The sequence below is a fragment of the Dermochelys coriacea genome, chromosome 2 (assembly GCF_009764565.3).
Source record: "Dermochelys coriacea isolate rDerCor1 chromosome 2, rDerCor1.pri.v4, whole genome shotgun sequence".
NCBI lineage: Eukaryota > Metazoa > Chordata > Testudines > Dermochelyidae > Dermochelys > Dermochelys coriacea.
In genome coordinates this window covers 73260443-73285543 of record NC_050069.1, presented here as the reverse complement: position 1 = coordinate 73285543, position 25101 = coordinate 73260443, and positions in this window count along the sequence as shown.

Below are 25101 nucleotides of genomic sequence, written 5' to 3'. Positions count from 1 at the left end.
TCTCCTCTCCAGTAAACAACAGGAAGGTTACAAGAGGGAGAAGCTGCCTCATGAGTAGAGTTTGTAGCTGCACTCTGGATGCAGCTTCAGCAGCAAATCACCCTCTCCCATCATAAAAAGAGGCATAAGATTGGGAGGGAGGGAGGGAAATACTTGACACTGAGATAGCTTCAGGACAGAAACTATGAGCTTCACTGAGAAGGCAACTTTTTTCTATGCTGAACCTCCTGTAATTCACCACAGGGCAGACCTGATTTAACTGACCTGAGAATGCCCAACGCTCTGGGACTACAATGAGAGAAGATGAAGATCCCTATAGATGGGAGACATCTATCATTCCTGTTCACAGCACAGCTAGTTCTCCCACATGGCTGTTCACCCCCTCATACTACCCTATGGTTCTGTTAACCTCTCCCAAGCCTCACCAACAGGGCTATGTACCCTGAGGAGCATGAGGGTGAGGGAGGGAATCAGGGATGTCTGTGCTAATGTCCTGGCACTTGAAGGACTCCTCCTTCATAGCTTTATCAGCTCCATGTCACCTCAAATTCCCTAACCGCTAAGCTTCCTATCACTGAAAAGTATGAGAATGACTGACAGCCAGAGCACTGAATGGGAGAAACAAGGCTCTGTGGACAATCTGGCATGAGGAGGAACTGCATGTTTCTGTGCAGTGGAAAGTGCTTGATTTGTTAATGCCAGAGCACTGCTGCCTTGGCGTATGGGGAGTCAGAGCAGTAGCACTGGGGAAGCTCTCTGTGTAGAAGTAAGTGGTTGCATTTTGGTTTGTTCCATAGCTTTGTGATTGGAGTGCAAGGTACTCTGGTATCTTTCATGCAAGTGGAGGGAGGAGAATGTGTGTTATGGGAAGGGAAAAGTGGCAAAGGTTAAATCTCAGTTCAAGGAGTTCAGTTAGGACTTAACTAGTGATTTCAAGACATTATTTTTGGTCCAATGTGCACTTGAGAACCTTAACTTTTTTGTAATGATTGTTTTGATTAGAGCAATATATATTAAGTACAGATGACCAAAAATGATATTCACCTGTGGTTTTATACCTTATCTATGTTTCTCTTTTGTCATTACAAGAAATCATATGCAGCCAAGTGCCATAATCTGGTTTTTCACTGCCCCCATTTTTTAGGACTGCAAAATAACTCTGTGTTAAGGGGAAGCAAGAAAAAAAACATAGAAAAGATAGTATTTAAATGGAGGCATGCTATTATTATCAATTCTGTTACTTGACTATAAAGATGGAGAATATATTTCCTTATACAGCATTTTACTCTCCTCTCACCTAATTTCAGGAACACTTTCTATATGAGAATTCCCTTCTCAGTGTGCATAATCATATCATAGATTCACATATATAATTCTCCCTAACTCCTTTGTGAATTACAAAAGTAATGTATGTACAGACTAGCGAAAATAAAGCCTTCTTCCCCAAATGGAGCTATAGAGACATTTTCTTGAGGCTTTGTCTTAAGGAAATGTCTTTCTTAAGTCCAGATATTTAAACTATGACTTATTGTGGGGCAATAAATGTCCCAGAAAATGTTTTTTTATATTACCAGTCACCAACTTTCTCAGATCAATCCTACCCAATCTAGAAGTATTTCCATTTTCATTCTTTTTCTTGGTCCATTCTTGTCACACATTCTCTGACAAGGATGGATTGAAAAATATTAAACTCAGTAGGCCAAATCTGGTTCTCGTATAAGTGGACATAACTCTGCTGAAGACAATGAAGTCACACCTGCTCACACCAGCGATGGATTTTGGTCCACTATATGCTTATGAGTAGCATCTGTGGCTAATATTTTCAAATGCACTTAAGTGACATAACAGAAGAATAGGGCAAAATTGATTTTAGTGAAAAATGTAGATTTGGCACCACTGGAATATTTTATATTTTCTGAAGTCATGTTGGTTTCACCTTTTTTTTTTTGTAAACTAAAACCTAAAAAATCTGAAAAAAAAAATATGTTCCAGCATTTTCAAAAAAGAAGTGTTTCAATTTTTTGGCTTAAAACAACCATTTCTTTAAAAAGGTCCTTTAATTTTATTTTACAAAATTAATCAAACATATTTTAAAATGTTTGAAATCAAAACAAAACATTTAAATTTGCCAAAAAAATTAAATTAGTTTTACCCTAATTTTTTTTTCAGTTTTTCAGAATTGCCAATGAACTGAAAATTTCCTTACTTGCACAGTTTTACATAAGAGCTTGACTTATTTTAAAAAGTTATTTTGGCACTTGGCAGTCTAAGTCTCACTTAAAGTCAGTGGGACATCAGGCTTTTAAATGCCAAAGTCACTTCTGAAAATTTTATTTATGTCTGAGATAGTATCAAAATCTGTGGTGTAGAGTTTGGAGTTTGTGGGGACTATGGTTGTTTACTCAAACTATTAAAACAAAAATGAAAATTTCAGGTGAAATTCTTAAAAAAAAGAATAATTAATTTTTTTCTTTTGAAAAATATTAGTAAATATTACAGCCCCCTCCTCCTCCCAGGAATGTTTAAGCGGCCTCTGTGAAATATCGAGGTTTTTTTATCCTGCTTTAACAACAAATCAACATAACCTTCACTATGAAGTCTCTAATAATGCCTGCATAATAACAGTATGCACAATTGTTTTTCATGAATTCTGTTTCTATTTCTTCCCCCCATCTCTAGTTTTATAAATGAACTCTTTCCATTTGAGGCACTTTCTTTTAAAAATGTCATTGATGTCATAAAATTATGCTTCGTTGGAATGAATAATGAATATACCGAAATGATACACCTAAAACATCACAAGCCAAAACCACGCAGTATCGAAAACTGTATGGCTGTCATTGAATAACTGTAAAAATGACAGAGGGAAAAGAGTATATATTTTTATCACACATTTTGTTTTGTTACTTACTACAACTACTGAATGCTAACACCACACACAATTCATCAAGTGTTATTTAAAAAAGCAAATATTTAATGAAAATATCACCTCTGGCAAATATGTATATGCTTTGAGATAGCCACAATTGAATATCAATATTAAGCTAATAACATTCTCATCAACTCAGTCACTGTGGAACAGAGAGAGAAACAAATGATGTTAACATGCTATATTTAATGTCTTGTTTTCAGAGACTTTGTATGCAAAGAGGTGAGGATTTTAGAAAGAATAAAGTAATTTAAAAGTATACAAAAAAGTCTGAGTCATCTTTGGTTTATTAGTTTTATAGATGTCCATCTGTTTCCATGAACAATATCTAGGCATGGTTTATTTCTATATAACCCCCAGATAGTTATTTGGATTCAGGGATTATGTGGACAATTTGAAGAGAAAGCATCCCCACTAAGGATATTTAGACTTTCAACCTGGTTAGCTAGCCTCAGTGGCTTCTGGCACTGACCAAGCTTTTTATGTTGCAAAAAGAGCTAGCACCATGGAGAGTGCTTACCATTAGTAAACTGTTTGTACTGGATTTTTAATGTACCTATGCCTCTGACTGGCAATTGCTTGCCTAATTACATAAACCATTGCAATTGTATGCAGGTAGGGCCTGATCCAAAGGCTACTTAAATGTACTGTGTAAGGACTTCAGATCAAGCCCATAAACCAGGGGTGGCCAACTTGTGGCTCCAGAGGTTAATATGTGGCTCCTTACCTAGGCACTGATTGTGGGGCTGGAGCTATAGATGCTAACTTTTCATTGTGTTGGGGGGGTGCTCACTGCTCAATTCCCTGCTCTGCCCTAAGCCTTGTCCCCATTCCACCCCTTCCCCCAAGGCCCCTGCCCCTTCCCCTGAGTCTTGCATGCCCTCGCTCCTCCTCCCTCCCACCCCATTGCCTCCTGCGCATGTGAAACAGCTAATTACAGTGGGCGGGAGGAGGGGGAAGTAGGCACTGATTGGTGGGGACTGCTGGCAGGCGGGAGGCGCTGGGGGCTGGGGAGGCAATGCATGGGCTGCTGACGTATTACTGTGGCTCTTTGGCAGTGTACATTGGTAAATTCTGGCTCCTTTTCAGGCTCAGGCTGGCCACCCTTGCCATAAACATTTTCAGCAAGCTGTGCTTTGGAATCTAAAAACGTCCATTTAAGCAAGAACAAATGGGCAGTTCTGTGATTATGGCCATCAGTTAAATGGTCATGGGTGCACAGAATAGATACCTAGTTGTGCAGCTGAACTTTGGTGACATATTATCAGAAAAGCTGCAAAATTCAACAGACAAAGAAATCACTGTGCATTATAGATTTTGCTCTATTAAGCTTATGTGTACAGCAATAAAACTGACATGTAAAGTCTACAGAATTATTTGGTTTTTTTCCCCATAAATGGAACCCAATTCAGCCAGTTTTTTAATTTTCTATTCTGATCTTATTAAATGTAGAGAACTTTCAGCTTTTATCTCTCAAGTGGTGATATACTGTCTGTAACTTACATAAGGTATTTGGTGCCAGTCCCATTGCAACTAGATGCCAGTTAGACTTCCTCAGATAAAGTCAATAGTAAAGGAGAGCACAGTATCAGTGGTCATTCAATATAAACTAAATTATAAGTACAATAATAACTTATTCCATACAAAAAAACTACATTAAAATAACATTATCAAGGTTGCAGAGCCAAGCACTCAAAAGTGAGGGAATGCCAGTATTAAGGTTGCTGTACAACCTTAATTCACCCCATTTGTGCATATTCATTATGATAACTGTGTTATAGAATACTTTTTTTTCTACTTGGCACTTGCTTCTTTCAGAGCACAGAATGGATGGTGTTTGCTCAATAAGCAGCTATTCAATATTTCTAATCATTGTTCAATGTGTAGCCCCATGACTTCTTTACTGCACCCTATTGAAAATCTGCTCTGAAGACAGAATTATTAATTTCCTCTTCGACTTCTTTATGGTGCTCACCACTAGAGTATCTGTGTGCTTCACAAACATTAGTAAATTCATTGCACAACCCTGTGAGGTACGTGGGTGGTATTATGCCCATTTTACAAATTTGGAACTGAGGCACAGAGCGCTTCAAATAAAAAATATCCGCTAATTTTCAGTGCCTAACTGGAGATACCTGTGACCCAATTTTCGGAGTATTTAGTGTTATATTGCACTGCATGTATTCAAAGCACAGCTTTGAGTGAGGCACTGGGTGCCTGAGTGGCCACAGCTCCTGTGCTCAGGTCACTGCAGTGGCACCCTCTCCTCTCCTGTTAAACTGTCCCCCACCACAGAACCAGCACCCCAGGTACCCCTCCAGGCCGAGGGAGAGAGCCAATGAGCTAGGGGAACTGGCTTCAGCACACAAACACACACACACACACACACACACTGCCCCTCCTCCAAATCCCCCAAACTATGTTTATGGAGGGGACGCAACTGCCCCTATGGGCCCACCTCAGCTATCACTGCTCTTTAGGCAGTGTTTAAATCCTCAGCTCATCCATCACAGCAGACTGTGATGCCCCTGCCATGTGCAGAGGCCACCTGACAGCTTGCTCCGCAGCGCCACTGGAGGGGGCTGTTCCCGGATATCGGCTCTGGGCGGCACTGGGGCTGCAGCACCTCGGGCTTTTTGCCCTGCAGCAGCTGGGATGGGATTTTACAACTTTTGTTCACAGATTGTGGAAGCTATAGTGCTGAGTGCAGGGGCTGTAGTGTGTGAGATCTGGCAGCCTCTGCCACACCTCTCCCTGTGCCCACCCTGCACAGTGCACCACTCCATAGAGCTTGGTATCCCCTGAGACACCCACCCCAAGCTTAGGCTCCCCTCGCCCAAGGGGATACATTCGCTATAGCCTGGGATCACCCACCCCAGAGGATACATCCTCTCGAAACAGGGATCTCCTGGACACATCCAGTCCCCAATCCAGGATATTGCCATCTTCTGAGGACACACCCAGAGACCCCCCACCCATGCTCTTGGCCCTTCTCCCTTCGAAGGACATTTCCCTATTCCGGTTTAAACTGCATGCGAGAAGCAGAGCATGTCTGCACCCCTCCCTATGCCCACCCTCTCTCCAGAGCCCAGGGCATGACAGCCTTCTGCCGCCACTCTCTGGTGAAACAGACACCTTCTCCCAAGATCGTAGAGGTGAGCATCCCCATTGGTTGGGGCTGGCCTACGACTCTGACACTGCCGGGAAGGTGACACCTGGGTGTGTTACCCGTGCTGCACAAACCAGTACTCCAAGTAAGAGGACGCAGCTAAGAGGGAGCAAACTCTGTCTTAGGCTGTGAAACAGTCTCTCAAGGGAAGGTCTGGAAACCCCAAGGCTTGGGACTTTTAAAAGGAGACTGGACAATACATATTGTAAGGCGCAGCCCTGCATTGGCAGGGAAATAGACCAAGAAGGGATGATCACAGAGGGCTTTTTCTCCGCTAATTCCGGCCCACTCTTCTGGGAGTACAAATCCTTGTACTAAAGACCTGGTGCATGGATCCCATTGCACTTGGATTGTGAATTAGAGCTCTGTCATGCCATTCTTACTGGGTCAGTCGTGTAGATCAGCGATTCTTGAACTTCATTACATCACGCCCCGCCCCTTCTGATAACAAAAATTACTACACTATCCCCGGGGGGGAGGGGAACAGAAGCCTGAGCCCACCTGAGCCCTGCCGTCTCAGGCAGGGTGGCCAAAGCCCAAGGGCTTCAGCCCCAGGTGTGTGTGGGGGGGGGCCTGTAACCTGAGCCCCATTGTCCAGGGCTGAAGCCCTTGGGCTTCGGCTTCAGCCCCGGGCCCGGGCAGTTGGACTCAGGCGTCAGCTTCAACCCCAGGCCCCAGCAACCTTAACACTAATCCTGATGACCCCATGAAAACAGGGTCATGACACACTGTGGGGTCCCAACCCACTGTTTCAGACCCCTGGTATAGAGCCTGATGTTAGCACAGCTGTTAGCAGGTGCCTTTGTGTTTATCTGAACCCTTACACTCGGGATTGAGTGCATCCCCACGATATTGTGAGCATGTGTTTTGACACTGCTAGCCTGCGGTGTGGATCCCAGTGTGTTTGTACTGTGAATTTTTGACACTCATATCCTATTATATGTAGCTCATTGTGCTGGTAGCGCTAGTGCCCGGGTGTAATTGCATTATGCTAGAAATATGAAGCCTGAACTTGCCTGATGGTCACACTGGGCTGTTAATGTGAATCGTCCATTGTTCTATGCAATGTTGTTGTAGCTCTGTTGATTCCAGGATATGAGAGACAGACAAGGTGGATGAGGTAATATATTTTATTAGAGCAACTTCTGTTGTTTGGAGAGACAAGCTTCTGAGCTTACACAGAGCTCTTCAGGTCTGTAAGATCAAAAGCTTGTCTGCTCTCAACAACAGAAGCTGGTCTAATAAAAGATATTACCTCACCCACATTGTCGCTCTACTGTGAATCCTGTCAATATGGCCCTGTTGGGTGCATCGTAATCTACTGAGAGCATGAATCCTGGCCACTAGAGGAGGAGTGCAAATCTTAATCCTAGTATACTCCATTTAGATCTTATGCCACGCTGAGCCTAGGAGTTTTAATTTTGGCGTGTGTATCCTGATGCCAATCCATGAAGGCAGTGGAGTGTGGCCTTACTGGGGTGGGGGGCACACTTTGATCGGGGTGCATTGTGGTCAAGAAACAAAGAGTGGGGTGGGTCTTGGGTGCAAGGTCATGGCAGGGAGCTCATGGCAATGTGGCAGGGGAGGCAGCAGAGCCGGGGAGGGGGCTAATGAGGAGGATTCCTCTGCCACTTTGGCCTTGGTCCCTCAACATTTACAATATTTTCAGTGCCCTTGGGCTCCCCACAGTGACTTGGGATCCCGGGGTGGCTGCCATGGCTCTTACCACAGCCTGAGAGGAAGAACAGGGGCCCATGGCGAGGTGGAGTAGCGGGGGGCCCCAAAAGTGCTTTGTGCCCAGGACCCCAATAAATCTTAATCTGCCTCTGAGCAAACTAAATACCGAAATTCGATCATGTGCCATTGTATTGACACCCACATGGTTCAACAGCAGGTCCAATGCTAAGACCCCTGATTTAGATCCAATGCTAAAACCCCTGATTTTTGAGGTAATGGAGTAACTGATAGCAGTAGTAGATTGGGCCAGCGCTAGAAGAAGACATGACCTTTTGCCAGTGGAGGAATTGTCAGACTCAGGAATCTTGGCTTCCATTCCAGGATCTAGTAGACACGGACTCTTCTGCCCATTCCCCCCCGGCCACCAAGCTTGACCCACACTTTATTCCCCATCCACTCCAGTCTTTCCCTGTCCAACTCTGTCACTATTCTACTGCTGGTTCGTCATCCCAATCCTATTTTCCTCATCTAGTCACTCCCAGTCTCCACTCCTCAGGCTTCTGATCCCAGCTCCGATCTTCTGGCCCCATAAAACTTATTCATACCCTTCCAGTCATCCTGCTCCAGTCTCCCTCAATCTCCTTGCCCATCCAATACCAGTTCTCTCCTCTACTCCTGATCTGTCTCTCTCCCTCTCTGTCCTCCGATCACCCTTGCCCATGTTCCTCATCCCCTCTGTCCCCCAAGCCCAGTGTTCCTCCCCAGACTTCTCAACAGATTTCTTTGTCCTTGCCTCCCCTAGCTCCTTGTCCCAGTCTCTTTGACAAACTGGTTACAATTCTCTTCCTGCACCCCAGCGCCTTATTAGATCTGTCATCCCCTTTGCCCCACTGGTTTCAAAACCTAGTTTCCTGGCCCAGGCATGCCCCACTCTACTCCCTGGCTCCCAGTCCCAGTCATAGATTCATAGATTCATAGATACTAAGGTCAGAAGGGACCACTCTGATCATCTAGTCCGACCTCCTGCACAGCGCAGGCCACAGAATCTCACCCACCCACTCCTATGAAAAACCTCACCCATGTCTGAGCTATTGAAGTCCTCAAATCATGGTTCAAAACTTCAAGGAGCAGAGAAGCCTCCTTCCAGTCAACCATGCCCCATGCTACAGAGGAAGGCAAAAAAACCTCCAGGGCCTCTCCAATCTGCCCTGGAGGAAAACTCCCTCCCGACCCCAAACATGGCAATCAGCCAAACCCTGAGCACATGGGCAAGATTCACCAGCCAGATACCCAGGAAAGAGTTTTCTATAGTAAATCAGATCCCATCCATCTAATATCCCATCTCAGGGGATTTGGCCTATTTACCCTGAATATTTAAAGATCAATTACTTACCAAAATCCCATTATCCCATCATACCATCTCCTCCATAAACTTATCGAGTAGAATCTTAAAACTAGATAGATCTTTTGCCCCCACTGCTTCCCTTGGAAGGCTATTCCAAAACTTCACTCCTCTGATGGTTAAAAACCTTCGTCTGATTTCAAGTCTAAACTTCCTGGTGGCCAGTTTATACCCATTTGTTCTTGTGTCCACATTGGTGCTGAGCTTAAATAATTCCTCTCCCTCTCCTATATTTATCCCTCTGATATATTTATAGAGAGCAATCATATCTCCCCTCAACCTTCTTTTAGTTAGGCTAAACAAGCCCAGCTCCTTAAGTCTCCTTTCATAAGACAAGTTTTCCATTCCTCGGATCATCCTAGTAGCCCTTCTCTGTACCTGCTCCAGTTTGAATTCATCCTTTTTAAACATGGGAGACCAGAACTGCACACAGTATTCTAGGTGAGGTCTCACCAGTGCCTTGTATAACGGTACTAAAACCTCCTTATCCCTACTGGAAATGCCTCTCCTGATGCATCCCAAAACCGCATTAGCTTTTTTCACAGCCATATCACATTGGCAGCTCATAGTCATCCTATGATCAACCAATATTCCAAGGTCCTTCTCCTCTTCCGTTACTTCTAATTGATGTGTCCCCAACTTATAACTAAAATTCTTGTTATTAATCCCTAAATCCCAGTCTCCATGTCTCATAAGCCTCCCTCCCCGCCCCTGTTTCGACCCCTCAGGCTCCTTGTCCTAATTTATTCTCCCAGCCTTCCCCTGCAAATCCCTACATCCAGCTCTTGTCCTTTCTGCATTTGAATCACAAAGCTTCCTTCTCCACACTGCCTGGGTATCAGCAGGAGTGGTGGAAGCATGTCACTGAGAGTACAGGAGAGACAGGCCCAGCAGCTAGGAGAATCCACTGTAGTGAAAGTTGTTCTTCACCCCTGTAGCTGTGGGTGGAGGAAGCAGTCTTAGGTGCTCCATGGGGAAGTTGTTTATGAAGTCTGGTCAGCAGGAAGAAACTTGAGCATGCTTCATCTTCTGAGATTTTTAGCTGTTAAGATCTAATAAGTCTCCACAGTTCATGTGCAAACTATGATTTTTCAAAGGCTTATAACATGGCCAGATTTAGGTGGATTCACAGGGATGGCAAAAAGGCTCATCCCTAACACAAAGGCCACCCCTCTTTGCTAAGGTTCAAACCCCTGCTCCAATGCCTGGGGCACTAGAGCATTCCAAAGTAGAGGTCCCCAGATTTTTTTAACATTGAACAACACTGCCTTTTTCTATAGGCTCATTCTCATCGAGTTTAAGACCAGAAGGGACCACAAGATCATCTAGTCTGGCCTCCTGTATATCGCAGGCCACCAACACCGGCAAGCCACCCACACACTAAACCCAACAACTGAAATGAGACCAAAATACCAAAGCTGAGCCATTTGGGCTGCAAGTTCCAAGAAATTCATCATGGAACAGATTCCTGGAATGGAAAATTTCAGCCCAAACAGTTAAAGTCTGGCAAAAATATAAGCAATTGGAAAGTGTTTTATAATTGGACATGTTGGGCAGCCTTAGTAATAGGCAGTACTACTTGTCCCACCAATAATATTGGAAAAGTAACCATTAAACTGATCTCTATTAGACTTTGATGATTAGATTAACTTGTATACATGGGTCTCTTTCTTGTACTAAGTTGTACAGCTGTGGCTGTGTTTCTGCAATTTCATTTTACCCACATGTTGTCTTCCTATGCTTTATTGTTTTGCTTGATAATGCATTTAATCATGTTGGTTCATAAAGTTAACATCTCTTTAAATAACACAGCATGTATTAGAGGACTAATTAGTTAACTGCTTCCTAGTGAGCATTTATTAGACATTCCCAAAACTCCTGTTGCATTGCTATCATACTCAACTAATCTCAGTTAGTTTCACTGAGAAAAGAGGAGGTTTAATACACTGGAAATAGCTGTGCTCAGTGGATGGGTGTTTTCCCTCGGGGTATTGTGGTGTTTAGATGTTGCTTGTAATTATTAGAATTGGGAGCACTGGCTGTTGGGAGTCTGAAAGGATGGGGGGAGGAGTTGAGAGACTGGGAGAAAGCTACAAAGGGTGCAGAGGCAGCTTGGTAAAGAGGTTTCCACTTCGAAAATAAAGTCCTGTTGAAGCTTATTATTACCTTGCCTGGTTGATACAACATTTTGGTGACGAGGATAGATCTTCTGCCTATGAACCCACCTGCACCCTTTCTGCAAAGCCCAGGTGAGCCTCCAATTGCTTTTACTACCTGGATCCATATGTTTGAGACTTATCTGCTTGCAATCAGTGCTACAGAGATTTCTGAAGTAAGAAAGTGTACTCTGCTAATCCACTGCCTTAGAGAAGAAGGGCAGGGTATATTTTACACTTTTCCCCTTGCAGATGATAAATATGAGACTGCACTCACTGCATTAAAGATTTTTTTTGTGCCAAAAGTGAATGTAGTAGCTAATCGCTATAGATTTTGCCAGCATGAGCAGAAACAAGGGGAAACTATAATGCAGTATATTGCTTCCCTGAGGAGTCTGATTGCAATTTGTGACTTTGGGAATATGGCAGATGAGATGATTAGAAACCAGCTCATTGAGAAAACGACCATGCTTCGTGTAAGAGAACGCTTATTTCTAGAACCACAACTTACACTAGAAAAAGCAATAACCATTGCTACTCAGATTGAGTCAGCTACAGCTGAAGCCAAAATAATGAGCATGAATACAGGAGGCACAGTCCAGGCTGTGACTCCTTTGCAGAACAGTTCACTACCACTGCAGACACGCAATTGCAAGAAGAATACTAATGAAAAACCACCAAATCAGCAAATTCAAAATACAGTAAAAGCATGTTTCAGCTGTGGATCCCCACAACACCTTGCAAGCTACACAGGATGTCCGGCAAAAGTAGCTCAGTGCAATCATTGCAAAAAGATTGGGCATTTTGCTAAAGTATGTCACAGTAGCCAGTTCAATCAACAGGTGCATGCAGTTACAATACCAGATGTTACTGTGCTGAGTGTGGACAAAATCACTACTGCACATATTCCAGAACAGATAAAGTGCACTGTAAACGTTTCCGCCTTACCCTCAGGCAAACCACACTCTATTCAGCTAACGCTGGACACTGGCTCAGCAGTATCTATACTACCTGATTCCATCTATCTGCATTAATTTAAAGCTGTGCCTATTACTGAACCCAAACTTCACTTAGAGTGCTATTTGAAAAACCAGTAACAGTTACTTTTGGTGATTGCTGTGTATTGTCTATATTGTCCGCAAAGGCACTCCTATCCTTGGCAGACATTTATTGGCTGCTTTAAATCTCAGGGTAGTTAATGGACAAATTGATCTTCCTCAGGAAAGCACTCTTGTAGTACACACACCAGTTTCAGCTGGAAACCAACACCAAGATGAGGAGAAACTCGGCTGTGCTATGAGTTTCTTCATAAAGTTAAAATGCAGAATAATGTGATGCCTGTACGACAGAAGTTACGACGCTTACCATTTTCAGTCAGGGAAGCTGTTTCAAAGGAACTTACAAAACTTGTTCAAAAGGACATTATTGAAGAGATTGAGTCCTCGGAATGGGTTTCACCTACAGTAGTGATGCAGAAGAAGGGTGTGGAAACCAAAATGTGGTCACTGATTGCCTTTCTTGCCTGCCTCTGCCTTCACCAGATGGTCCACCGGAGGATGAGAATGTAGTGGTTGTGCTTATTACAAGCACTCTCATTGTAGTTACAAGAGAACAATTTCAAGCTGCTTGTTCAGCATGTCCAATTCAAGAAAAACTATAGGAATTTCTGACAAAGAGATGGCCCAGTCACCCTAAAAACCTTGACCCAGTTTTGCTGCCTTTTTTAGAGTTCGGGATGAACTTTCTTTGTTTGATGGCAGTGTGCTATGAGGTACACACCGGATCCTTGTGTCAGAAGAATTACAGTCAAAACTCATACACTTGGCACATGATACTCATCAAGGAATTGTCCAAACCAAACAATGACTATGGGATCTGTATTGGTGGCCAGGGATGGACTCTCAAACTGAAGCACTCATAAAATCCTGTGCCACTTGCCAAATGCATGATAAGACAGCAGTGACATGTACCCCTCCATTACAGCCTGTTCCCCTTCCTTAATCTGCATGGGAAAAAGTGGTGATTGACATTGTAGGACCCTTTGATACTGCTCCAGTTGACTGTCGTTATGGCATCACTTCAATAGACTATTTCAGTAAATGGCCTGAGGTAGTGTTTACATCGCAAATCTCTTCTCCTACAGTAATTAAGTTCCTCTCTTCAGTTTTTAGCAGGGAAGGTAAGCCCTAAGAACTGGTTTCAGATAATGGTAGTCAATTTACTTCCCTGGAGCTTGAAACTTTTCTAGCACAGAGGAACATTTTACACAGAAGGTCATCCCTATATTACCCTCAAGCCAATGGGGAAATTGAACAGTTTAACAGAAGTTTGAAAGAGCATGTGCAAACGGCCAAACTAGAAGGGTATTTGTAGATACCCTTCACTACAGATTTCTTGCAAGCATACCGGGCGACACGACATGCCACAACGCAAAGATCACCCGCAGAGCTACTGCATGGGAAACAGATGAATACTAAACTGCACATTGCTGGATTGTTAAAGGCACAACCTGATGCCCCAAATGAGGATGATGTGAGAAAAACAGTTGAACAGAACCAAGCAAAGTCTAAGGCTTTCACAGACAAGCGGCGGGGTACTAAGGAACCACAGTTTGAGTGTGGTTCCTTTGTTAGAATACAAAAACCTGGAATTTTACTCAGAGGAGACCATTAATTCACAGCTCCTCTTAAAATTATAGAGAAGAACCTTACACCTATCGACTTTCTGATGGGTGGGTATGGAATGCTTCTTATCTTGCACCTGCCTATGCACCAAGAGGAGAATATGCCAACACCCAGTCTGCATTGGATGACTTCACCATAGTACCAACACAACAAGACATAGCCCTGGAACCGGGGCTTTAGAGACGGCCTGTCAGACCCAGACGAACACCTGTCTGGACTAGAGACTATGTCATGTGGTATCTACAGTGTTTTCAGTGTAATATTTCTGCCAACAGTATAGTGTCTTGTTTCATATTTGTTTCCGTGGTTAGAACAATAATGTTTATTTAATTGGGAGAGTTTCTTAAGAGAGGAGGGAATGTGGTGTTTAGATGCTGCTTGTAATTATTAGAATTGGGAGCACTGGCTGTTGGGAGTCTGAAAGGACAGGAAACAGGAAGGAGTGGGTGGAGGGTGCAGCAGCCGCTTGGTATAGATGTTTCCACTTTAAAAATAAAGTCCTGTTGAAGCTTGTTAGTATCTTGCCTGGTTGATACAACAGGTATATCCATACTGCAATTAAAAAAAAAACCTGTGGTACTGAGTTTCAGAGCCCAGGTCAGTTGACAGGGGCTCACAGGGCTCAGGCTGCAGAGCTAAAAACTGTAGTGTAGCTGTCCAGGCTCAGTCTGGAGCCCGGGCTCTGAGACACAAACCCTCGTGGGATTTCAGAGCCCAGGCTCCAACCTGATCTCAAATGTCTACATGGCTGTTTTTAGCTCCATGAACCTGAGTCTGCTGATCCAGGCCAGCTCTGATCTTTTAGCCCAAGGTCTTTTATTGCAGTGTAGATGTATCATCAGTGTCTCTGTAATGGCTGCTGCTATGTTTTTCCTTCACAGGGAGCAAACATAGTTATGGTCTAGATTACTTTCCTTTGAGATTAATTGAGACAACAGAAGCTGGTCCAGTAAAAGATATTACTTCATTGACCTTGTCTCTGCAAAGAAGAAAGAACAAAGTTGCAAAGCTCTGTGCTTTCACTGGGGTGTGGTGCTTCTGTACCATCCCTTGCTATAGGCTGTGTCCAAAGGCTACGAACACCGCTTACAGTGACAAATAATTTGATAGAAGCTTTAAATTGCAAACATTGTTAAAAAGAGTGAGTTTAATATTTATTCCAAATTCAACACACAGCACTAACTTATTTTGGAGAGGGGATGGGAATGGGAGATACGTTAAGGATGCTTGAGAATCACATTTTGCTTTTTTACGAAGTAGGCCTACCCCAGGAGATGGTCTACATATTCAGACTCTTAGAGGCTGAGATTTAAGAGTTGGTTTATCTAAAAGGAAACCCCAATCTTAACCCAAGCCCTTAAAAGTAAAATATTGAAACCAAAAGTTATGTTTTCCCAGAGTATTCCCCCTGGAAAATATATAGATATAGAGGTTGTTGGGTTTTTTTTCTTGTTTGCAAGAATTCATCAAATGACTGGGTAAATAATCAATCCAATGAAATAAGATATTTATAATAAGCTGTTACCTCTTTGGTTAATCATATTCATTGCACAGTGCTGCACTGAAAGTGGCCCAGGGGGCTGCATTGAAAAGGCTGTTCTAACCATCTAAAGAGGCAGAGGAATGGGCTTTTCTCCAGAAGAAATAAACAAAGGAGAAAACTATATGCTGCAGAGTTGTCAGTAAGCAACAAGCAATATCCACTCTCACTCATAAGTGCTTTTTAGGTAAGGTAAGTAATTTTGTTCATAATGTTTGAACTGGTGTGTTCATTTAAAACAATAAAATAATCCACCACTACAAAAAATAAAACAATCTTTTTCCATTCATTGTTAAAGCTTATCCAGTGAACATCAAGCAGATTTTTAGAACAGGCAATTACTGGGTCAACAAGCAAATATTGTTTCTCAACATGATATTCATTGGCATACGCCTACCCGCAGCTGGCTAAAGGCACTGGTCATGGCAAGACAAAAAGCAAAATACATTTAAACATGGCTTAATGCAGTGCATGAAGTACTTAGGTTTTCTGAGTCTGCTGCTGGCTTTTCATTTGGCTAACTAAATAAGTGCAGCTATAGAAAGGAATTTGAACATTGCTAAGTCTGAAATCTACCATTATCAAATGCATATATTAATGGGAACTTAATGCTTAATGCTTCGGGGGGTGGATACTGAGATCTACAGTTTTTTATCTCTGTCGCCAGTTGAAATCTGGCCCAGAGTGGTAGCAACTGAAAGTTGCTTCCAACTCATAGCTGTTTGGTTGACCTTATGAAATTACATTGATGATCTTAGTCCAGTTCCAAATGACCCCATGTAGGTGGGCTATCTCAACAAAGAGACCAAGGAAATGAACCAGGATAGTCTAGTCTCATTGTCCAAAAAGTGCAACAGTGAAAAGTTGTCTGAATTTTAAAATGATTGTGGCATTAACAATCTAAAGTGACATTAATATACATGTATTTCTTAGGGTAGGAGTTCTAACCTGACCGTGTCCCTTTAAATTAAAGGAGTTAAAATAAAAAAATGAACAGGACAGCCACAAGCTGCAGTTATAATAAAAGTGTTGGGATCTACTGTCCCCTTGATTTGTCAGTGTAGGTGAGGAGACTGGTGTTACTTTAAAGCAATGGTTCTTAATCTTTACTGCAGCCTGCACCCTTTTGGTTCTCAAAATATGTTCTTGCACCCCTTATCAAAAATCGTTGAAGTAGGTCAGTTCTTTAAACCTAGATTTATCATAACTATAGAATGAAAGAGATAGAATTATATATTTATTTTAATTTGCATCAAGAAATAGCCCGCAACATGGAAGTACACTGTATTTTGTAGCGAGATAATTTCACTACAATTAGCTTAAAAACTTGAAAAATCTTTTTTTATATTACCGTAATTGTTAAAAAATGTATAATGTTAATAAATACATAGGTTTGATTAAACAAAGTAGTTGTACTTATGTGCCTGTTAATTTGTGTTTTCGATGATTTACCTTCTAAAAAAATCCGGCATGTCTCGCACCTTCAGAAAGAGCATCTCGCACCCCCGAGGGGTGCGTGCACCCCAGTTTAAGAACAACTGCTCTAAAGTAATGCACAAGTGCTAAGTATCATCAATAATAACTAATTTAGTCATAATTTAATTAGTCATTCATATTATTATAATCAGTCATTAACAATTAGTCATTTTAATAGCTCCATAAATGTGCATGGTACTTTACAGACATACAGGAAAACACATTATCTACCCTGAAAAATGGACAGACAAGAAAAACAAAGTCACAGAAAAATATAAGTGAGGGAAGGTGTGAAAACATTATTTTACTTATATCTTCAGCATTAAATAATAATGAACACACACACACACACAACTCTAGGCAATATATAATAATACCCATACCAGTATTAGTGGAGAAGAGAACAAGGTCATTGTGACTTATACATTATTTCAACATATATGTTATATTCATATAATGGATGAGTCACCTAAGAACCCATAGCCAATTATTGAAAGATGCAGAATAGGTTTCATTGTTATACAACATATAGATGTGATGTTACATGCAACTGATTCGTTTTTAAACACCCTGGCCCAACAATTAGCTATTAATATTGTCCTCCTCCACATGACAGAAGGCTTTGTTGTTTGGTGGTTTTCTTATTGCTTCATTAGCAACGCTTTTAATTAAACAATACTGAGGGAGATGCAAAGGCAGATGCATTTCCTAGGGACTAGTGATTGGCTAGAAGAAATTTATAAAAGGCTTCACCAAGGACCATTAACCCCAGCTAATCATTAATTCTTAGGGAGTGCTTTGCAGTTGGTTCGTTACTATCGTTACGAAACTAACATTGATCACACACACACACGATGTGAGGGGTTTTGTAACTGCTGATGCAGTTTCATCTAGCATGTGCAAGGTGCTTTAATACAATTAATGCCCTGTACAGAAGCCAATCAAATTTCTTGAAACATTTTCATTCTATTCATCTTTGTAAAAGGGATAGACATTCATATACTTTTAATTTTATTTTCCTTTTAGTGGTTTGGCTAATATTTTAAAGTGTTCGAGCAGTTTTTATTCAGGCGAAGCTCCCACTGAAATCAATGGGAGTGTTGCCATGAGGAAAGCCATAGTAAAAACTAGAGTGTGTCAAAATAGAAGAGAAAACTCCATGAAAAGTTTTGACATTTCCAACCTGTTTATAGTTTGCAGGGTTCAAAAAATAGACCCATGATTTCTTAATTTAAATTTGGTGTGAAAAAATTAACAGAAAAGTAAGGCTCAAAAACTTCACATAAATTATTATCAGAATGGTTAGTCAATATGTCCTTTATTAAAAACCATGTTACCGATAAATGATTTACCAAACCCCTTCTCCAACACTTATTTTCAGGAAATGAAGAATGTTGATACATTTGTAATAAATATAGCTATAAAAGTTCATGAAAAACACAATATTTCAAAGAAGTCAGCAGGTTTTTTTTTCAAAATATTGAAAAAAAGGCTTTTTAGGAAAACATTTCTCATTTGAAAATAAAACTCCCTCAGTAAAAACTTAGGTAACAATGTCCACTTTAACCCTTTATATATGAGCAGCTACAGATGTGGCCAGTCCCGATGTTTCAAAGGAAGGCAGAAAAAAAGACCACCACAGAATACAACTGACCAGTTGGGCAAAAAACAAAATCCTTCCTGAACTCTGAAGGTGACCATGTGAAGCCCTGAAGCATGAGATTTGATTATAATCATTGTCTTTTTGTAGAGCTATAAGTGTTATTACGAACATATTGAGGGCATTGCAGAGCTTACTGTTCGCTCTCCATGACCCATGAAGGGAGGGAATAAGCAAGGGGGATTTCCAGATTCCAAGGCCAGATGGGATCCCCCCCCGCCACACACACACACACACACACACACAAAACCATCCAGCCCTCTCCCGCCACAGGTTATGGAGTTTCTCCCAGAACGGGATTAAACTATTTTAGTAAAATGTCTAATCATCATTTGCTAGTGCATAAACAAACCTTTAATCTTTGATGGAGTCCATTAAGGCAGTCTTAGGCATTTTTCCCTTTTCTAATTTCCCTCTTCTGGGCAGGTCATCTGTATTTTGAAAATAACAAGGTTGCAACCATTTGTTAATGGCAGCCGCCTGTGGCTCTGGATAAAAAAATTTCAGTCTGTATGGAAACTAATGAGAAAATAAATGGATGTGTATTTTCAAACAGATGTTATTAGACCCTGGTACTGCTGTTTGTTTATGCTTTTGTGTATACTTATTGCAGACTGCACTACAACTAATCCAGACATTAGTCTCAATGTAGAGTCTGTTCGTCTGGTGCTTATCTGGAGCCCATTTAATCAATCTGCCCTTTGAAGACGTATAGAATTTGACCCTGTGAGATGCTGAGCACTCTTTACACTGATTCAGGTCAGTGGGAAATGAGAGCTTGCAGGATTGAGTTCATCAAACTTTTTTATGTCATGGACTTAATTTTAATTTGAATTATGACAATTTCACCACTGGCAAATTAACTGATTATTCTCAGAGCATTGTGAAATCAAGTTGGCTTGGTTGAACTTTATGACAATAATGGAACTAACATCACAAGGACCCGAATTGTTTGGGAGTTGTGGTAATTATACAGTATTCTGAAATAATGAGACTAATGAATCATTGCCAACTTTTTATCTGTAGTCTTAGAAAGATTCATGCTTCAACATTTCCTTTCTTCTTCCTTGTACAATAAAATGACTTCCATGCTCTTGTGTGGTGGTTTGTGTTATTGTGATTGCACTATACTTCTATTTCCCTTCTTTTGTAAAAGTGACTTTGACAAGAGCAGATTAGAGCTGCTCAAGGAATCTTCTTATATTCTTTATTTCCCCTCAACTTATTTGCAATTGACACTTCATGTTGTTTGGTTTCATTTTAAACATATTTTCCTTGGTACATAGCACAAGAATATTCTCTAAAATGATCCAAACTACCTGTTTTAGGTTTCTTGGTTTTCAATCCATGCTGTGCCTAAAAAGCTGACTATATTAAATTCAGATATTAGGAAAACATTGCAGCTGAATTGCCAGGTCATGCACTGCATCATAACACAATGTGGTCTAAAATGATTCAGTTACAAAGGCTCCTAACCAGCAGAGAGTGAAGTCCTGGATCTATTGACTTCACTAGGGCCAAGATTTTCATCCAGAGGTTTATCTTTCAAACCCTATAATTGAGTTTTTTCTGATGTCATTGACTTTGCTATCAAAAAAAGATTCCACAAAGATAGGTCTAGCACTAACTGGGATAGCAATCACATGAGATGATGGGTAAAATGTAACACAGCTCATTCACTTGGATGGCAAACGATCTTTTTTTTAAAAGGGAAGTCTTTATTTCGGACTTTCAGGGGTTTCATTCACTCACTGGTTCAGCGCAACAACTGTAAAACACACCTTGCTATCTGGCTATACCGAAAGGACAGGAGACACTTGATATGGTTTTAATCGGGCCGAAACTTTATTATTAGATGTCTGGCAAATAAAAGTTTACAGTGTAGGTAACCCCATGTTTATTCTTTAATTACCTGGGCGGGGGGGCTTCTGCCAACTCACTGCTGGGACTTTACCATCCATCCCACCCCTGTATTAGGAGGGTTAAGGTGGGCTATAAGAAAAGGGGGTTGGCTCCCTCCCATACCATTCATAGGGGCTCCAAATGGCCTCCGCCTCATTGCATTCCTTTAACCAATATCTCATTTTGAAGTCCTTTACCAAGCCATTTATCCGATCAATGTGTACCTTCCCTATCGAGTACCTGCACTGGACATCTGACACAAGGTGTCAAGGTTCCTTCCCCACTCTGAACTCTAGGGTACAGATGTGAGGACCTGCATGAAAGACCCCCTAAGCTTATTCTTACCAGCTTAGGTTAAAAACTTCCTCAAGGTACAAACTTTGCTTGTCCTTGAACATTATGCTGCTGTCATCAAGCGTTTTAAACAAAGAACAGGGAAAGAGACCACTTGGAGAAATCTTCCCCCCAAATATCCCCCCAACCCGTACACCCCTTTTCCTCAGGAAGGCTTGATAAGAATCCTCACCAATTGGTACAGGTGAACACAAACCCAAACCCTTGGATCTTAAGAACAATGAAAAATCAATCAGGTTCTTAAAAGAAGAATTTTATTTAAAGAAAAGGTAAAAGAATCACCTCTGTAAAATCAGGATGGTCAATACTTTACAAGGTAATCAGATTCAAAACAGAGAATCCCTCTAGGCAAAACCTTAAGTTACAAAAAGTCACAACAACAGGAATATACATTCCTTCCAGCACAGCTTATTTTACAAGTCATTAAACAAAGAAAATCTATCACATTTTCTAGCTAGATTACCTACTAACTTTACAGGAATTGTAAGGGTGCATTCCTGATCTGTTCCCGGCAAAAGCATCACACAGACAGACCAAACCCTTTGTTCCCATCCCGTCCAGATTTGAAAGAATCTTGTCCCCTCATTGGCCACCTTGGGTCAGGCGTGAGTGGGGTTACCTTAGCTTCTTAACCCTTTACAGGTGAAAGGATTTTGCCTCTGGCCAGGAGGGATTTTATAGCACTGTATACAGAAAGGTGGTTTCCCTTCCCTTTATATTTATGACACAAGGGGAACCAGCAATTAGTTTGACTGCTTCCTCACCAAACCCAGCTGGTTCCCAGACATCTCCCAGTGCCATCTTTTATATCAATCAAAAATGTGTTGGAACCCAAATCTGACAAGTGAACTCCCATCTCCCACTGCTCCCTTTTATATCAGCCAACAATGTGTCTTCACCCCAATTACGATAGGTGAACCCCATCCACCAAAATAACTCCACTGCCCCAACTGCCACACAAAGATCATTGAGGACACTCGTTGCCAGGTTGCCAACAACACCATAAACTGCAGCACACACTCCTCTCTAATGGGCCATATCGGTGACCAGTGTTCCAGATCCTGAAATTGCAAGAAATCATTGCACCACCAGCATCATCATACACCAAGGCGCCATAGCACTAGCGACATCTGCTCATGTTCCTTGCTGGCTCCTGGTGCAAGCTCCTGCAATCTGTCAAACTGAAAATGAGACAAGGCATCTGCTATGCCATTATCAAACCCCGTGCACATGCTTGGAAGAAAAACAAATGTTAAGGCTTAAACATTGTAGCCCAAATGTCCTCACTAACCTCATAATCCTGTGTGATCTGGAGTTTGGTGATTGATAACATGTGCCACTGTCATGTTGTTGCTTCAGAAGCACAGGCTTTATTATCCAGCTCTGGTCCCCAGATAACCACAGCAACCAATGTGGAGAATAATTCCAGGAAAGTCATGTCATGCACTATCCCATTTTGCATTAGAGAGTAGGCCATTTCTGGGCACACCACCTGCCCTGGTAAAATATCCCAAAGCCCGTACCCCCTGAAGCATCCGAATGAATTTTCAAACCACCTCTAATAACTATTCCTCTCTCCATAAAAATACCCCATTAAACTGGCTTAAAAACTGTTCCCACACATTCAAGTCTTCCTTCGTTGCTCTAGTAACTCATATGAAATGGAGTGGCCTTGCTATGCATGTTGTGGCCAATGCCTGTCCCGGGCAAAGTTACAGTGCCCCATAATAGATTCCAGCTCTCAGATTGTGAATTTTTTGGCTCGTATAGCTCTCTGAAACAGATGGAATAGCTCCTGAACCTTATCCTGAGGGCACTGTGATATGCCCACCCTTGTGTCTAGCTCAATCTCCAGGTAAGTCAATGTAGTGGAAGGGCCCTCTCTTTTTTCCTCTTCTAGTGGTACCCCCATCTGTTTAGCCAGGGCCTGAAATGTGTCCAACAGGTGAACAAAGTCATCCAACCCTGCTTGGCCTAAAAACAAAAAATCATCGAAATAATGCTTTATTTGGCATAGACCAGCTGCTTGCATCACTGCCCAGTGCAACATTATACTAAATTTTTTCAAATGCTGAACAGGGTACTGCACAGCCCATGAGCATAACCTTGCCAAAATAAAATTGTCCCTCAAAAGAAACCCCCACAAAAAGATTGAAGTCCAATGGATGCACCAGCAGCAGTTGAAAAGCAGGCTTGATCTCACACTTAGCCATGAGCATGTCCAGGTCACACTATCTAATTATGCACACAACTTCATCAATGAAAGAATAGCAAATGGAACACAGAACTGGGTCTATTCCATTGCCTCATGGGTATGAAAGGTGATAAATTAATCAATAATTCTTCTGCCTTCTTTAGGACCAAGTTCAGGGGGGAAACCTGCAAGTTCTCTATAGGTAATTGCTTGAATGGCCTTACTATCCTACCCTCATTTAACTCTTGTATACTCTTTTTCTGCACAGCATGGCCCATCACCACCATTAATTTCATTTTTTTTGACATCACATGTATCCTAGTCCCTGTAAACAGGATCCAAAATCTCGCAGTAAACCCCTCCCACAAATATGCCCCATCTGCTTTGCTAAGGTAATCCCACAGGAGAAACCTTCACACCTCTGGCTTAACTGGCGATAGTACCCTTGTCTATCTCACTGCTTTCAGCCCATCCTTCTCCTCTGCTCGTGTTCTGTCCTCACGGTCCCACTCCAGTTGATACTTGATCCATATCCTGCAGCTGGCACTGGACCCATATCCAATCCTGTTTCCCCTCTGCGACCTTTCCCTACCTCTCTGGCAAGAATCAGCTGAATGGGCCCAAGAACATATTTTGCTAGCATGCCTGAATTTACAGATGCTGTGAAAACAACCACTGTAATTAAATGCACAGTAAATATCATGATGCAACTCAGGGCCCTGCCAGTCTTGTTGTGGAAAGAACAGGCCACTATCCTGGTCTCTGCGGAGTCATCCACTCTAACCACAGCATATAGGGTGCTGTCCCACCGAATCCCAGTTTGTTTTGCCATCCTCAATCTAAACTGCTCATTATAAAAAAACCAACACAAGAAAAGACAGGAGATCTTCAATGATCAGAAACTCAAAAAAGAGTCCTAAAAAAAAGTGGAAACTAGGACAAGTTACAAAGGAAGAGTACAAGCAAATAGAACAAGTATGCAGGACAAAATTAGAAAGGCCAAGGGACAAAATGAGATGAAACTAGCTAGAAACATAAAAGATAACAAGAAAACATTATACAGATATATTAGAAGCAAGAGGAAGACTAAGGGCAGGGTAGGCCCACTGTTCAATAAGGGAGAAGCGGGGGACAATAACAGAAAATGTGGAAATGGCAGAAGTGCTAAAATGACATTTTGGTTTTGGGTTTCACCAACACGTTTAGTAGCAATTGGCCATCTAATAGAGTGAATGCCAGTGAAAATGAGGTAGGAGCAAAGGCTAAAATAGGAAAAGAACAAGTTAAAAATTACTTAGACAAGTTAAATGTTTTCAAGTCATGAGGGTCTGATGGCCTACTTACTGGTAGGTTCCAGCTACACTATAAATCCTACTGTGATGGGGGACACAGTTACAACATGGTATTTTGTGGTCATGGTTCATTGCCGTTATTTAAATGGGTCTGACCTGTGTGTTAATGAAGACAATATCCTGTTATATAGTAAACTGCTGCCTGTCAAAATGAACAACAGCAAGAAATGGACAAAGGGGATAATATGTCAAAGAGCAGGTAAAATCTTATTTTGGACAAATTATACCTACTCCTTAGTGAAGCGTTTAGAACTGGCATGCCAACAAAGTGTCTTGAATGAAATTATGCTTACAAATCATGCTCCAGCCTTAGGCTTTAGCAGGGCTGTTGGAGGTTTCAGGACCACAGTTATAACATGGGTTAATTCTGTTTATGTTGACATGGTGTTATGGTATTGAGGAATATCACTCACTGTTGCCGTATTCCCCAGCATGGTAGAAGTTGCAGTGTACATAGATGGGACCTTAGAACTACAAATGAGATTTTTGAACCAAAATAAGGTCTGCTGCTGGAGCCAATGATGATTACCCATCCTATGATGATTTTCAAATCAATACATTGAAGCAGCAAACCGTAAATGGCTGAACTCTGACTTCTAAGCCACT